The following is a 15,254-nucleotide window of genomic DNA, read 5'->3' on the forward strand; positions in this document are numbered from 1 at the left end:
ATTGAGAAAAGTATGAGTTTGTCTTTTGTAAATTTTTCTAAATATTTTTCTAAGTATTTAGGAATTTGATTATCTTATGACCTGAACCTTCTATTTACTCTCAACTAAACAACAACTCTATAAACCATTCAACAAGAACAACGTTCTTGGCAAAACAAAACTTTGTCATGGCTGGGCAGAATTAATGCCATCAAAATGTCCATCCTCCCTAAAATCCTATAACCTTATCAGACTGTGCCAACGTGCCAAATGTTTAAAATGACGTACATTTTTTTTTATCATTATTTTATTGCATCATAGGAAAACAATGAAGGTATTGGCCAATTGTAGTGACATATGGTCAAAAAAAATAATATTTTTTTTCCTGGTATTAATCAGGATTGTCTGTCCATAATCATTATGTGTTCTCTGATTGGTGTGTCCTGGAGACAGTTGGGAGATGAGCAGCTCTAAACTGTTTTCTAGTGACTTTGGTCCATTGTGGTCTCTGGGGTTTTTAGTGTTGAGAAATGTTCTTGTGTGGCGCTTCTTTGGCAGGATCAAGGAGCAGTAGAAAGGGTTTGAGTATGCAGCAAAACTCTTCAAGGTCATCCAGTGATCTGTAAATCACAGTTTTATTATTTTTCATTACTTTGAGACAGAAAGGGAATCCCCCATCTGTAAGGTATAGCCAAGTCTTTTAAATAGAGAGTAAGGTATCTTGCTTCTCTGCAATTTTGAAGAGTCATATGGCTGACATATGTGAAGAGTTGTAATGAAAAACCCTCATTTTTTTTCTTGAAGTAGTTAAAATCTGTTTTTTTTTCTCTCAACAAATTTATGAAATTTAAATATCACATCCCTGGGTGGTTCATTTTCTTTATGGATTGGGTGTAGGGATCTATGATCCCGGTTAAGGTGAATTTCAGGGAGCTGAGTATCTCCCATCAAGTGTTTAAACAAACCATAATATGGGTTAGGTGCAGGATCAACAATATATGAAATGTCTTGTCTCTATAGAGTAGAGGTATCTGCTGAGTTATAGACGTATATAAACAGATCCTAAAGTAACCAACCTCATCTCATTATTTACCAATAGAAAATCAGTGTTGGTGTGCAAAGTCCTGTTTAACAATAGTACTGTCTATATTTCCAAGCAATTTTTGGAAAGGAAATTTTTATATTCCTTGTATTCATACATTTTAGACATTGCGCACCTGGCTTTGCTCTTAAAACTGGCATATTAGTGATAAACATAAGGCATCTACAGAGGTGGCAGAAAAAAAACAGCTTTGTATATACTTTAAACAGCACATGTATGAAGTTTTGCTTTAAATGCCAGGGGAAATATTCTCAGCACTGTCTATGGTGATTTATTGTTGCTTTGAACAGTTTAGTTGTCTTATTATCAATAATTCATATTGGGTAATTGGTCTCACCTTGCTTAAGTCTGAGGATGAAATGTGGATGCTTAATAGGCTCAAGCCATAGCATACATGTGACTGAGGAAGTTAATTGAAAGTCTGGGCTTCAGTTTCCTACTGGTTTTGGTGCAATAAAGCTGCTGCAGTATAGGGCTTCCTCCCTCCTTCCACTTGAAGGCTATTTGAGCTGCCAATCCTCCAGGGAGTGCAGGGGGTATATCAGCCAACTTCTGGGCTACAATATTTTCCCAGCTGCTACTTAACACCAAGATTACAAGTTAAGCGCTTAACTGATTGTGTAAATAGCACAAAAAAATGAGCGGTATGCCACTCTCCATAGCGTTGCCATTACATGTTACTGAAATGACTTGATGTGACTTCATGTTTTCCCCAATAGACATCAATGGAGAGAAAGTGTTAGAAATAAACTAACACCTGCGATTGCGGAATGGAGATTGCCGTAACGCAATCCCCATTGATGTCTTTGAAGAAAATAAAGTTACGTTAAAACCTAGCACCCTAACATAAACCCCCAGTCAAAATACCCCTAATCGGCTGCCCCCTGACATCACTGACACTAAATAAGGTGATTAACCCCTAAACAGTAACCCCCCGCATCGCTAACACCTAAATAAACCTATTAACTCCTAAACTGCTGGCCCCCCACATTGCTACTACTATAATAAAACTATTAACCCCTAAACCACTGCCCTCCCACATCGCTACTACTATAATAACGTTATTATCCCCTAAACCACTGGCCCCCCCACATCGCAACACACTAAATTAAAATATTAATCCCTAAACCTAACTATCCCCTATATTTTAAATTAAATTTACAATATAACTATTATAAAATAAATAAAAACTTACCTGTGAAATAAAAAAAAACTAAGTTTAAACTATAAATTAACCTAACATTACTATATTAAAAAAATAAACAAAAATAAAAACCTAAGTTACAAAAAAAAAAAAAAAAATCTAACATTACCAAAAATAACAAACACTAAAATTATGAAAAATAAAAAAACACAATAATAAAGAAATTATCCAAAATAATAAAAATTAAACCTAATCTAATAGCCCTATAAAAAAAAATCCACCCCAAAATAAAAACACCCCTTAACCTAACAGTAAACTACCAATAGCCCTTAAATGGGCCTTTTTTAGGGCATTGCCCTAAGTTAAACAGCTCTTTTACATTAAAAAATTACAAAGTCCCCCCTAACAGTAAAACCCCCCCAACCAACCAACCCCCCAAAATAAAAAAAACCTAATTTAAAAAAAAAACTTAAGCTACCCATTGTGAAGGGTTAATACACACTGTATGGACATTGCCCTTAAATTGGCATTCAGCTCTTTTACTGCCTATTAAAATCTAATCTAAAAAACAAAAAACAAACCCTAAGTCTAACCCCCAAATAGGTACTTACCATTCCTGAAGTCCGGCGGAGAAGGTCTTCTTGCAGGCGGTAAAGGTCTTCTTCCAGGCGGCGACATCTTCATCCAGCGCGGGGACCTCTTATATCTTCATACACAGCGAAGGCGGCATGGAGCTGAAGTGACCGCTGAACAGGACCGGCGATCGCGGAGCCATCCAGCAAGGAGGATCCTCTTGTTACGATAGTCGCCGCACACTGAGGATATTTTGGGGTATATATTGGGGTACCATTGCATTCCTATTGGCTGAAAATTTCAAATCAGCCAATAGGATGAGAGCTGCTTTAATCCTATTGGCATTTTACATTAAACTTGTAATATGCGCAGTACCTGACGCACTATTGGAGCTAGTGCACGAGTGGAAGCAATAAATAGCGCTCCACTTTTTAATCTAGCCCTTTGAAGTTAAATGGCCCTGTTATTCAATAATTAGTGATGTCGCGAACCTAAAAATTTGGGTTCACGAACGGAGAACTCGAACTTCCACAAAAGTTCGCGAACTGGGCGAACCGCCATAGACTTCAATAGGCAGGCAAATTTTAAAACCCACAGGGACTCTTTCTGGCCACAATAGTGAAGGAAAAGTTGTTTCAAAGGCACTAACACCTGGACTGTGGCATGCCGGAGGGGGATCCATGGCAAAACTCCCATGGAAAATTACATAGTTGATGCAGAGTCTGGTTTAAATCCATAAAGGGCATAAATCACCTAACATTCCTAAATTGTTTGGAATAACGTGCTTTTATTTATTTTTTTAATATTTATTTATACAGGCCAGCAGTGTAGAAACAACAAACAAGCAAAAATTAGACATATTATAACAATTTGAACACCACGCAGGGCATCGTTCTTAGTGGAGACCATAAGAAAAGAAAAACAGCATAATAATACATAAAGCAATATGCAAATTGTATTTGGCAACATATACCAATTCTATCCACTATTATGTTGAAAATATAAATGAAAATACAACAAATCCTGCTTTCCACACATATAGCCATTTTAAATGGTTAATCTGGACAGCAAACAAGATATGGAAGAAGAAAGAGACAAGGAGAAAAAAAAAAAGGAAAAGAAAAAAGAAAAAAGAAAACAAGGGGAGGGGGGAGGAAAAAAAAAAAAAAAAAAAGGGGAAAAGAAACATCTACTCTTATCCCCCCCCCCCCTGCTCTCCGCTGCTCCCGTTCCGGCATCCGAGACCTATACTTATTATTTCATATTATTTTCATTACATTTGTTATGTATCTCTGTAGCTCCTGATCCAATCTGCTGGAAAATCACCTAATAATACTAGGCCGCTAAAGCTGTCTGAACTTAAAAAGGGATATAAGATGGTCCGTTGGACTCCTTCCGAATATGTCTTAATTATCGGTAACCATCTAAGTAAAAATTTCCTAACTTCCCTTTCACTTGCTTCTTTCAGATGGAAAGATTCAAAGATTATTTGCATTTGAATCTCTTTAATAAATACTGAAAAACCGGGCATCTTTTTAGCTTTCCAGTTCTTTAAGATAAGTTGTCTAACAAGAAGGATAATTACGTTTAAGCTATGATCAAGAAAAAAGATACTATCTGCATCCAGGTAAAATTTAGTTCTATATAAATTATTAAACCAAAAAGCTACCTTTTTCTAAAACTGGTCAATCCTGGGGCAATATACAAACATATGTAAAATATCTGCGTTAATATAAAGACAAAGTGGACAAGAGAAGTTTTGACACGGGAATATTTTAGACAATTTCAGAGGTGTGAAGTAAAAATTATTAATTAATTTCATATGATGGAATAACGTGCTTTAAAACATCAGGTATGATGTTGTATCGATCAGGTAGTGAAAGGGTTACGCCCGCTTCACAGTGAGCAGTGTAGGTGATATACCTGCCCTGACCATGCTTTGCAGACCAGGTATCAGTGGTCAGATGGATCCTTGCCCCAACACTATGTGCCAGACATGCCATTATAGCAGACTTATATGGCTTTTTAGCGTTGCTTTTGGTAATTAGAAGGCTGCTAAATGCCACTGCGCACTGCGCACCACACGTGTTTTATGCCCAACAGTGAAGGGGTTAATTAGGGAGCATGTAGGCAGCTTGTAGAGTTAATTTTAGCTTAAGTGTAGTGTAGTAGACAACCCAAAGTATTGATCTAGGCCCATTTTGGTATATTTCATGGCACCATTTCACCGCCAAATGCGATCAAATTTAAAAAAAAATTAAATTTTTTCGCAATTTTAGGTTTCTCACTGAAATTATTTACAAACAGCTTGTGCAATTATGGCACAAATGGTTGTAAATGCTTCTCTGGGATCCCCTTTGTTCAGAAATAGCAGACATATATTACTTTGGTGTTGCTTTCTGGTAATTAGAAGGCCGCTAAATGCTGCTGTGCATCACACGTGTACTATGGCTAGCAGTAAAGGGGTTAATTAGGTAGTTTGTAGGGAGCTTGCAGGGTTAATTGTAGCTTTAGTGTAGAGATTAGCCTCCCACCTGACACATCAGACCCCCTGATCAATCCCAAGCAGCTCCCTTCCCTCCCCCATCCCACAATTGTCCCCGCCATCTTAAGTACTGTCAGAAAGTCTGCCAGTACTAAAATAAAAGTTTTTTTTATTTATTTTTAAAGCATATTTACAGATGCTGTGGTTTAGCATCCCCCCTTAGCCCCCAACCTCCCTGATCCCCCCCAAAACAGCTCTCTAACCCTCCCCATCTGCCTTATTGGTGGCCATCTTGGGTACTGGCAGCTGTCTGCTATTATTTCACCGTCAAAAAAGTGGTTTTTTTTTAAATGTACACTACTGTTACACCAGATATGAGTGGTGGTACTGGGCAAGTGGGCACAGTATACGTTGTGAGCTGACACACACGCTGGCAGGCAGGCAACTGCAATTAGATTACACAGGAAAAAAAAAAAAAAAAAGCAGACTGATGTTCTAGCCCTAAAAAGGGCTTTTTGGGGTGCTGTCCTTACAGCAGAGATCAGATGAGTCCTTCAGGACTGTAGTGGACACTAAATACACTAGCCTAGCTATCGATTTCCCTATTAAATCAGCAGCAGCTACACTGTCCCTCCTCTCACTAAGAATGCAGCTTCCAAATGAATCTAAAATGGATGCTGTTCAGGAGGTGGGAGTGTCTGGGAGGGAGGGTCTGCTGCTGATTGGCTGTAATGTGTATTCTGACTGTGAGGTACAGGGTCAAAGTTTACTCAATGATGATGCATAGGGGGCGGATCGAACATCGCATATGTTCGCCCGCTGAGGCGAACGCGAACATGCTATGTTCGCCGGCGAACAATTCACGACATCACTATCAATAATATAATAAATAATGAACTTTGATTTAAATAAAATATCATATGTCTTAAAGGGACACTGAACCCTAATTTTTTCTTTCGTGATTCAGATAGAGCATGAAATTTTAAGCAACTTTCTAATTTAGTCCTATTATCAATTTTTCTTCGTTCTCTTGATATCTTTATTTGAATAAGAAGGCATCTAAGCTTTTTTTTTGGGTTCAGAACTTTGGACAGCACTTTTTTATTGGTAGATGAATTTATCCACCAATTAGCAAGGACAACCCAGGTTGTTCACCAAAAATGGTCCGGCATCTAAACTTACATTCTTGCATTTCAAATAAAGATACCAAGAGAATGAAGACAATTTGATAATAGGAGTAAATTAGAAAGTTGCTTAAAATGTCATGCTCTATCTGAATCACGAAAGAAAATAATTTGGGTTCAGTGTCCCTTTAATCTCTTTTTTTTTCTTTGCTTACTATAACATAGCATAGCAGATAGCTTCCTTTTGCCATTTGGCTGCAGGGCCTTGGTGTGACTACCGTGGTTACTGTGTAAGGATTAATTTATATTACAAATAGAACAGATGTATGATACATTTTCACTAGCTTGATATGCTGTTGCATCATATCTATTCTTAATATATTTAAATCATCGAATATGCATATAAATAACCTGTCTATTTAAGTAACCAGTGTGTTAAAATTTGAATGTGTTTTGCAATATACTTTTCTTTGATAAAAGGACTGAGGTGTCAAAGTATAATGATATATGTTCTTGCATTTTTCTATTGTACTGTTACTCTTCTAAACTGACCATTTTGAGTTAATGACTGGATTGACAGCAGATGAAGAATCACTTTCTTAGTTTACACTGTTACACTAGGGCTCCAATGTTCAAAACATTGACAGATTGACGAGAAACTGCCTTACTGGCCTTGTCTGCCTTGCAGGTCTATCGAGAGTTTAAAAGATAAGGGGCGTGGTCGAGCAGTGCTGGCGAGCGCCAATGTCTCTCTCATAGAAGTCACTGTGAGTGTGACATCACCACCACTCACATCACCAACATCGCCACTCTTCTGCATTTTGCTGTGGCCTTATTTGAAGTGGGATTACATGGCGCAGACAGTGCGCTCACTGAAACTAAAAATAGTTTTTGTGTAGGCACACTCCAAATATTGCCTGCTCCAAATACTACACCTACACTAACTACTTCAGGCAATGTAGTTTTGCCAGCTGATAGCTTGCGAGACAAACAAGGCAGCTACCCTGCTTGCAACATGCACTTCGCTGAATCGAACATATCACACTGGTATTACACTGTTGTCAATATGTCCAAATCAAAGTGCAGCCTACTCCCACTAGCATGCCATGCTAACTCCGCCTGAAACCCATACCTACGTCACATATAACCTACACTCCCCCTGCTCTGCCTTGCTACCTCCCACTGATTGCCTACACCTGCGTCAGAGCTTACACTCCCCTGGAACACCCAGCTAAGTCCCTACCGCCTACATAATGTCTAACCTATACTCCCTTGCAACGTCCCTACCGCCTACATAATGTCTAACCTATACTCCCTTGCAACGCCCCAGCTGAAAAATGCCTGACTATAATAAACTATACTAAATAGTAAACCTCATCCTTTGGCTGCTCTGGTAGGTGGCTGAAAGATAGAGTGTGTACTTTAGTTAAGGGTGGATGAGGTTGCTGAATCTAGTTCAGGATATGTCCACTTGCTTTGATTGTTTGATTGATGCCCTTGATGCTGACAAGACAAAAATAACAGTCATCATGGTGGTTTTATGGTTTCCTCCAAATTTGTTCATTGCTGCAAATTCTCTGTGGAAGTTTTGCAAACAAAGGACTAGATTACCAGTGAATTGTTATGTAACAACAATACTAAATGTTGAATTTATCCATAAAGCCTTTTCCAATAAAGCCTTAACTTAGCATAGGGAGGTAGGATACTAGGGGAAGCACATACATTTTCAATACATTTGTTCAGAGCTAATGGAACGTCAAGTTGTGTGCCTCTGTGAGCTAGTCATTGACATAAATTAAATCGGCCAATTATATGTTGTGTTAGCTTTAAAACATAGATTATAGAACTCAATTGATTAAAAGATCTAATGATTTTTGGTAAATTTAGTTGTATATATTTGTTGCTTTGATTGGAAATAACTGTAATTAAATTGAAATTAATATGATATCAAAACAAATGCCATCAAAAGCTAAACTTGTCTGAACCGAATGTTGCAAAAACTAGAAATAAATCTTTCAGACAAAACTGATTTTTTTTTCCCGTACACATCTTTATTAGTTACCATTATAACTGTTTTGTTTGCCTGTGTATTTATGTAATATCAATTATGCTATATCTTTTAAACAGCATTTCCAAGCAATATCCTACCTGTCAAAACATATAAAAAGAAATAAGTGAAATATGACAGATATCCTTTTCATTATCTAAAATAAACCCATTTTATTTTCCTTTCAGTTTTAAACAGCTGTATTATCTATCATGTAGTGTGCCATTTCCTCATATTAATCTTCTAATTATTAAGTAAATGTTTTGCTCTTTGTATAAACAAGCTTACATAAAGAATAAGGCACTGAGGTAATCTGTAAAACACATGTCTAATGCTCAGAACATTGTCAGATTCTTATCTGTATGAAGCTATCTTATATCATTATGGAACTCATATGCCCAGAGCTGCTAACGTCTCTCTTAATCACCCTTATGTTTAATTAGAATAAAGGAACAGGAACTTTCAAACCCTAACTCTACAAGTATTCAGTTACAGACATCTTTATAAATGAGGAGTATGACAAAGCTGCCATAAAAAGAATACAGACTGACATATACTATTTGCCCAGATTCAGATTACCAGTTACCAGTGCAGTGTGAGTATTGTGGCCTTATAATTATATACTAATTGTATGTGTTGCCTCATGTCAAGCTGAGGAAATGGACTCTAATTATGATGATAATGATGTAGATTATTTAGGTACCTAAGAAATATAAAAACATGGAATGGTCAAGGTGATTCGTATTTTATTTGCATTAGGTGATTCTTTTTAAAAGGTGAGCTGAAAATCCCTTCTGGTAGCTTTCAAATCTTCATATGTTTTCACTTTAGTGATTGCTAACCCTATAATCTGATATGATTCTCTTCTATTAACTATGCTGGTAGCAACACAAACATTAGTAGAAAACTCTTGGGGGACTATTTAACAAATGTCTGTCCGACATGATCCGATCAGTGGATCATGTCCGACAGACATAGCTAAATGATGAGAGCAATACGCTCTCTGCATTCAGCATTGCACCCGCAGCTTTTGTGAACTGCTGGTGCAACGTCGCCCCCTGCATATTTGCGGCCAATCGGCCACCAGAAGGGGGTGTCAATCAACCAGATCGTATTCGATCGGGTTGATTTCACGCTATCTCTGTCCGCCTCCTCAGACCAGGCAGACAGATTATGGAGTAGCGGTCTTTAGACCACTGCTTCATAACTGGTGTTTCTGGAGTCTGAAGGCTCGCCAGAAAGAGCCCTTCAAGCTCCATACTGAGCTTGATAAATGGGCCCCTTGATATTTACAGACACTAGTCATACAATATGTTAATATGTGACCCCATTAGTGAGGATGTCTATTGCTTCTAAATAGGATACATAGGATCCTTCAAATTGATTAAAGGCTACTTAGAATATTATAATATACATTTTAAAGGGACATTAAACAGTTGGGTACAACTACAGTAGCAGGTTACAACTCACATGGCTATAGTATTTCCTCCGGTACCTGCGTCTCTCTTTCAAGCTATTCTCTTATTCTAACTCATTACAGAATCCAACTGGTAAAGCTCTGCATTTTATACTGGGCGCCGCCATTTTGTTGCATCCTGTGACAGAAGCAGTGCACTTTCATAGATCTGTGATGTTACTGGGTTTTTTGACAGCTGTACCTTGCATTTCAGTTTAGCTCACATAATAGAGAGCGGAAATGTTACATTTTTCAGTTTTTTACTCAGTTTAAAAGTTACATAATAAATATAAGCTCCAAGATGGCAGCAGCCAGTGTAAATATGCAGAGCTTCACTTATACTTGTAAGGGGTTAAAATATGTGAATGACTTTAAAGAGAGCTGCAGGCACGAGAGAAAAAAACAATATCATAATGATTAGTAATCATGATACTGTAGTTGTACTCAGCAGATTAATGTCCTTTTATTTGTTTATTTATTTTTGCTGTTCTGTGGCAAATTAAAGGGATATTAAACCATTTTTTTCTTTCATGATTCATATAGAGCATGCTATTTTAAGCAAATTTCCAATTTACTCCTATTATTTTTTTTGTTCCTTCTTTTTGTATCTTTATTTGAAGAAGCAGGAATGTAAGCTTAGGAACATTTTTGGTTCAAACTAAGAAAAATTGATAATAGGAGTACATAAGAAATTTGCTTAAAATTGCATGCTCTATCTGAATCATGAAATAAATAATTTGGGTTTCATATCCCTTTAATAAATATTGTTCAGATTATTTATTATTGTAGTTCTGCCAGATACTTTAGTCTGTGGTTAGTGGTAGCGATGTTGCAAATAGTTCGCCGGTGAATAGATCCCGGCGAACATAGTATGTTCGCGTTCGCCGCGGAAGGCAAACATATGCGATGTTCGGTCCGTCCCCTATTCCTCATCATTGAGTAAACTTTGACCCTTTACCTCACAGTCAGAAGACACATTCCAGCCAATCAGCAGCAGACCCTCCCTCCCAGACCCTCTCACCTCCTGGACAGCATCCATTTTAGATTTATTCGGAAGCTGCATTCTTAGTGAGAGGAGGGACAGTGTAGCTGCTGCTGATTTAATAAGGAAATCGATAGCTAGGCTAGTGTATTCAGTGTCCACTACAGTCCTGAAGGACTCATCTGATCTCTGCTGTAAGGACAGCACCCCAAAAAGACCTTTATAGGGCTAGAACATCAGTCTGCTTTTTATTTTTTTCCTGTGTAATCTAATTGCAGTTGCCTGCCTGCCAGCATGTGTGTCAGGCTCACAGCGTATACTGTGCCCACTTGCCCAGTGCCACCACTCATATCTAGTGTAACAGTAGTGTACATTTAAAAAAAAACAACACTTTTTTGACTGTTAAATAATAGCAGACAGCTGCCAGTACCCAAGATGGCCGCCAATAAGGCAGATGGGGAGGGTTAGAGAGCTGTTTTGGGGGGGATCAGGGAGGTTGGGGGCTAAGGGGGGATGCTACACCACAGCATATGTAAATATGCTAAAAAAATTAAAAACCTTTTATTTTAGTACTGGCAGACTTTCTGCCAGTACTTAAGATGGCGGGGACAATTGTGGGGTGGGGGAGGGAAGGGAGCTGTTTGGGAGGGATCAGGGGGTCTGATGTGTCAGGTGGGAGGCTGATCTCTACACTAAAGCTAAAATTAACCCTGCAAGCTCCCTACAAACTACCTAATTAACCCCTTCACTGCTAGCCATAATACACGTGTGATGCGCAGCAGCATTTAGCGGCCTTCTAATTACCAGAAAGCAACACCAAAGTCATATATGTCTGCTATTTCTGAACAAAGGGGATCCCATAGAAGCATTTACAACCATTTGTGCCATAATTGCACAAGCTGGCATGAAATATACCAAAATGGGCCTAGATCAATACTTTGGGTTGTCTACTACACTACACTTAAGCTAAAATTAACTCTACAAGCTCCCTACATGCTCCCTAATTAACCCCTTCACTGCTGGGCATAAAACACGTGTGGTGCGCAGTGGCATTTAGCAGCCTTCTAATTACTAAAAAGCAACGCCAAAGCCATATAAGTCTGCTATTTCTGAACAAAGGGGATCCCAGAGAAGCATTTACAACCATTTATGCCATAATTGCATAAGTTGTTTGTAAATAATTTCTGTGAGAAACCTAAAGTTTGCGAAAAAGTGAACAATTTTTTTTTATTTGATCGCATTTGGCGGTGAAATGGTGGCTTTAAATATACCAAAATGGGCCTAGATCAATACTTTGGGTTGTCTACTACACTACACTTAAGCTAAAATTAACTCTACAAGCTGCCTACATGCTCCCTAATTAACCCCTTCACTGCTGGGCATAAAACACGTGTGGTGCGCAGTGGCATTTAGCAGCCTTCTAATTACCAAAAAGCAACGCCAAAGCCATATAAGTCTGCTATTTCTGAACAAAGGGGATCCCAGAGAAGCATTTACAACCATTTATGCCATAATTGCATAAGTTGTTTGTAAATAATTTCTGTGAGAAACCTAAAGTTTGTGAAAAAGTGAACATTTTTTTTTTATTTGATCGCATTTGGCGGTGAAATGGTGGCATTAAATATACCAAAATGGGCCTAGATCAATACTTTGGGTTGTCTACTACACTACACTTAAGCTAAAATTAACTCTACAAGCTCCCTACATGCTCCCTAATTAACCCCTTCACTGCTGGGCATAAAACACGTGTGGTGCGCAGTGGCATTTAGCAGCCTTCTAATTACCAAAAAGCAACGCCAAAGCCATATAAGTCTGCTATAATGGCATGTCTGGCACACAGTGTTGGGGCAAGGGTCCATCTGACCACTGATACCTGGTCTGCAAAGCATGGTCACAGGGCAGGTATATCACCTACATTGCGCACTGTGAAGCGGGCGTAACCCTTACACTACCTGATTGATACAACATCATACCTGATGTTTTAAAGCACGTTATTCCAAACAATTTAGGAATGTTAGGTGATTTATGCCCTTTATGGATTAAAACCAGACTCTGCATCAACTATGTAATTTTCCATGGGAGTTTTGCCATGGATCCCCCTCCGGTATGCCACAGTCCAGGTGTTAGTCCCCTTGAAACAACTTTTCCATCACTATTGTGGTCAGAAAGAGTCCCTGTGGGTTTTAAAATTCGCCTGCCTATTGAAGTCTATGGCGGTTCGCCCGGTTCGCCGGTTCGCAAACTTTTGCGAAAGTTCGTGTTCGCCGTTCGCGAACCCAAATTTTTATGTTCGCGACATCACTAGTTAGTGGTATTTAAAAACAACTGGTACATGTTTTAACACTAAACCCTTAAACCTATGCAATTTTACAAAGTTGTAATGTTTAGCTATCACAAAATGATGCATTTGAGTACAAAATGTACACAATGTACCGCGCTCAAATAAAGCTCAAGACCCTAATGAAACAAATTGGCACATTTGGACATATTCTTCCTGACAAAATGCAAAAAGGAAAATCTAATACCTAATGGACTTCCAAGAATCACAAACATCTTCCCACATGTCTGTGAAACCTTTCCCCAAGCCCATACAACTACAACACAATGTTCATGATTTGCATTAGTTGTTTTTAAACCATGAATACTGCATATAAATATGACAGAGCTTCACTTGTACATCAGAATGCCTGACAATGGGACCTCCGTGTCCTGAAAGCTGGCAATTGTATCGACTATCAGTTAGTTATTAAAGGTATCACCTGTATATCACTTTTGTTTTTTTCTTAGAAAAGGATTTTTACTTTTTTTAAGTAGAAAATTGACACCAATTTCAGTTATTTTTCTTCTCCTTTGCAATGCACATACAAACATAAGTATACAGAGTGTCTTACCTGATCTCTGGTGGCTGCACATATATGTCTCGTGTGATTGGTTCAACCATGTGCATTGCTATTTCTTTAACAAAGGATATCTAAAGAATGAAACCAGTTAAATATTAGAAGTAAATTGGAATGTTGTTTAAAATTGTAATCTCTAACTGAATCATGAAGCAAAAAAAATTGGGTTTCATGTCCCTTTAATATTGAGTAGACTATTTTCCCAATCAAATGTTAAAAACCGTGGAAGTTGACAAATTAAACTGCCCCATTTAACAATATATTATATTATTATTGCACTATATTATTAAATTCTGAGGAGTGGTAGAATTTGAATTTCCATGGGGTTTAATGTTTTATTAGAAGCAAACCTTTGCCACTGACTTTCCTAGGGATTTTTTGTAAAACAAAATGTAAATGTGTGTGAACATCTAATCTGCATTGTGTGACTTGTGTAATGTGTTTTTTGTGTATATAATGTATAGTATATATATATATATATATATATATATATATATATATATATATATATATATATATATATATATATATAAATGAAAATCTTGTAAGCCTTGTGGTAACAGTACCCCCTAGATTTTGTATAATTATGTCTATATAACACAGACTATATTATCATACATCTAATCTTAACTGGTAGCATTCCAAGTGATTATATAAAAAAAGAAGTTTTGTTTTTGAATGTAGAATCTTCAATGAAACTAAAAACAGAGACAGGGAGTGTTAATCTGGGGAGATGATGAAAACAGGAGGGCCAAGGCAAGTCTGTACTAGACTGTAAACTTCATAATCTGTTGAGTTGGAATGTCACTATTTGTTATTTTTAGTTTCATAAAAAAAGAACTATTTAGTGCTGGAAATGTATAGTTAAATCTGATTAGGAAACAAATATTTGAATATGAATGTTTATATACAGTATGTGTTAGTGTGTTTTTTATTTTTATTTCAACAAAAGAACAAATATTTATGTAGAACTGTGCATGTATCCTTGTGTCCGTGTTATAAGGTCTCTCATGGGATTATCTAAAGGCAATATTTTACATAGAGACCCCAGCTTCTTTCTCTTTAATAGGCATTCCCTATATCTCTGTATAAAAAGGAAAGGCACATACAATACAGTATAATACTCCAAAAAATAAGATTTTTAATGTGTATTAAAAGTACATGCATGAAGAACGCATTAGAAAAAATGTAGCAAAATACAAATTTTCATTACAAAAAAAAATATTATTTATGTATGCAGCAAACAATTGTATTAGGTGTACATTGCTGTTTGAAAATATAGGGCTAGTTTACGAGTGGAGCGCTATCATTAGCATAAGAAGTGTAAAAGTGATTGCGAGATCGCAATGTTTGTTATGGTAAAATCAATATTACAAGTGGCTTGCTATTAAAATTACTGCAAATTATTTTGCTGTGTGTAGCGTTGAGTGGTAATGTGCGCTCGTCTTTCATCTTCATCCTGGCT

General features: G+C 37.4%; 1 long non-coding RNA gene across 1 annotated transcript; it reads right to left on the minus strand.

The window, feature by feature from the left end:
• Positions 1–403: 403 nt before the first annotated feature.
• LOC128640825 (uncharacterized) lies at positions 404–14,462 on the minus strand. The gene is made up of 3 exons (XR_008399399.1): positions 14,408–14,462; positions 13,784–13,863; positions 404–599 (listed from the first exon to the last, which is right to left on the minus strand). It is a non-coding gene; the product is annotated as an uncharacterized LOC128640825 (long non-coding RNA).
• Between the last annotated feature and the right edge of the window lie 792 nt (positions 14,463–15,254).

Source organism: Bombina bombina, chromosome 1, assembly GCF_027579735.1.
Source record: "Bombina bombina isolate aBomBom1 chromosome 1, aBomBom1.pri, whole genome shotgun sequence".
In the NCBI taxonomy this organism is placed as follows: Eukaryota; Metazoa; Chordata; class Amphibia; order Anura; family Bombinatoridae; genus Bombina; species Bombina bombina.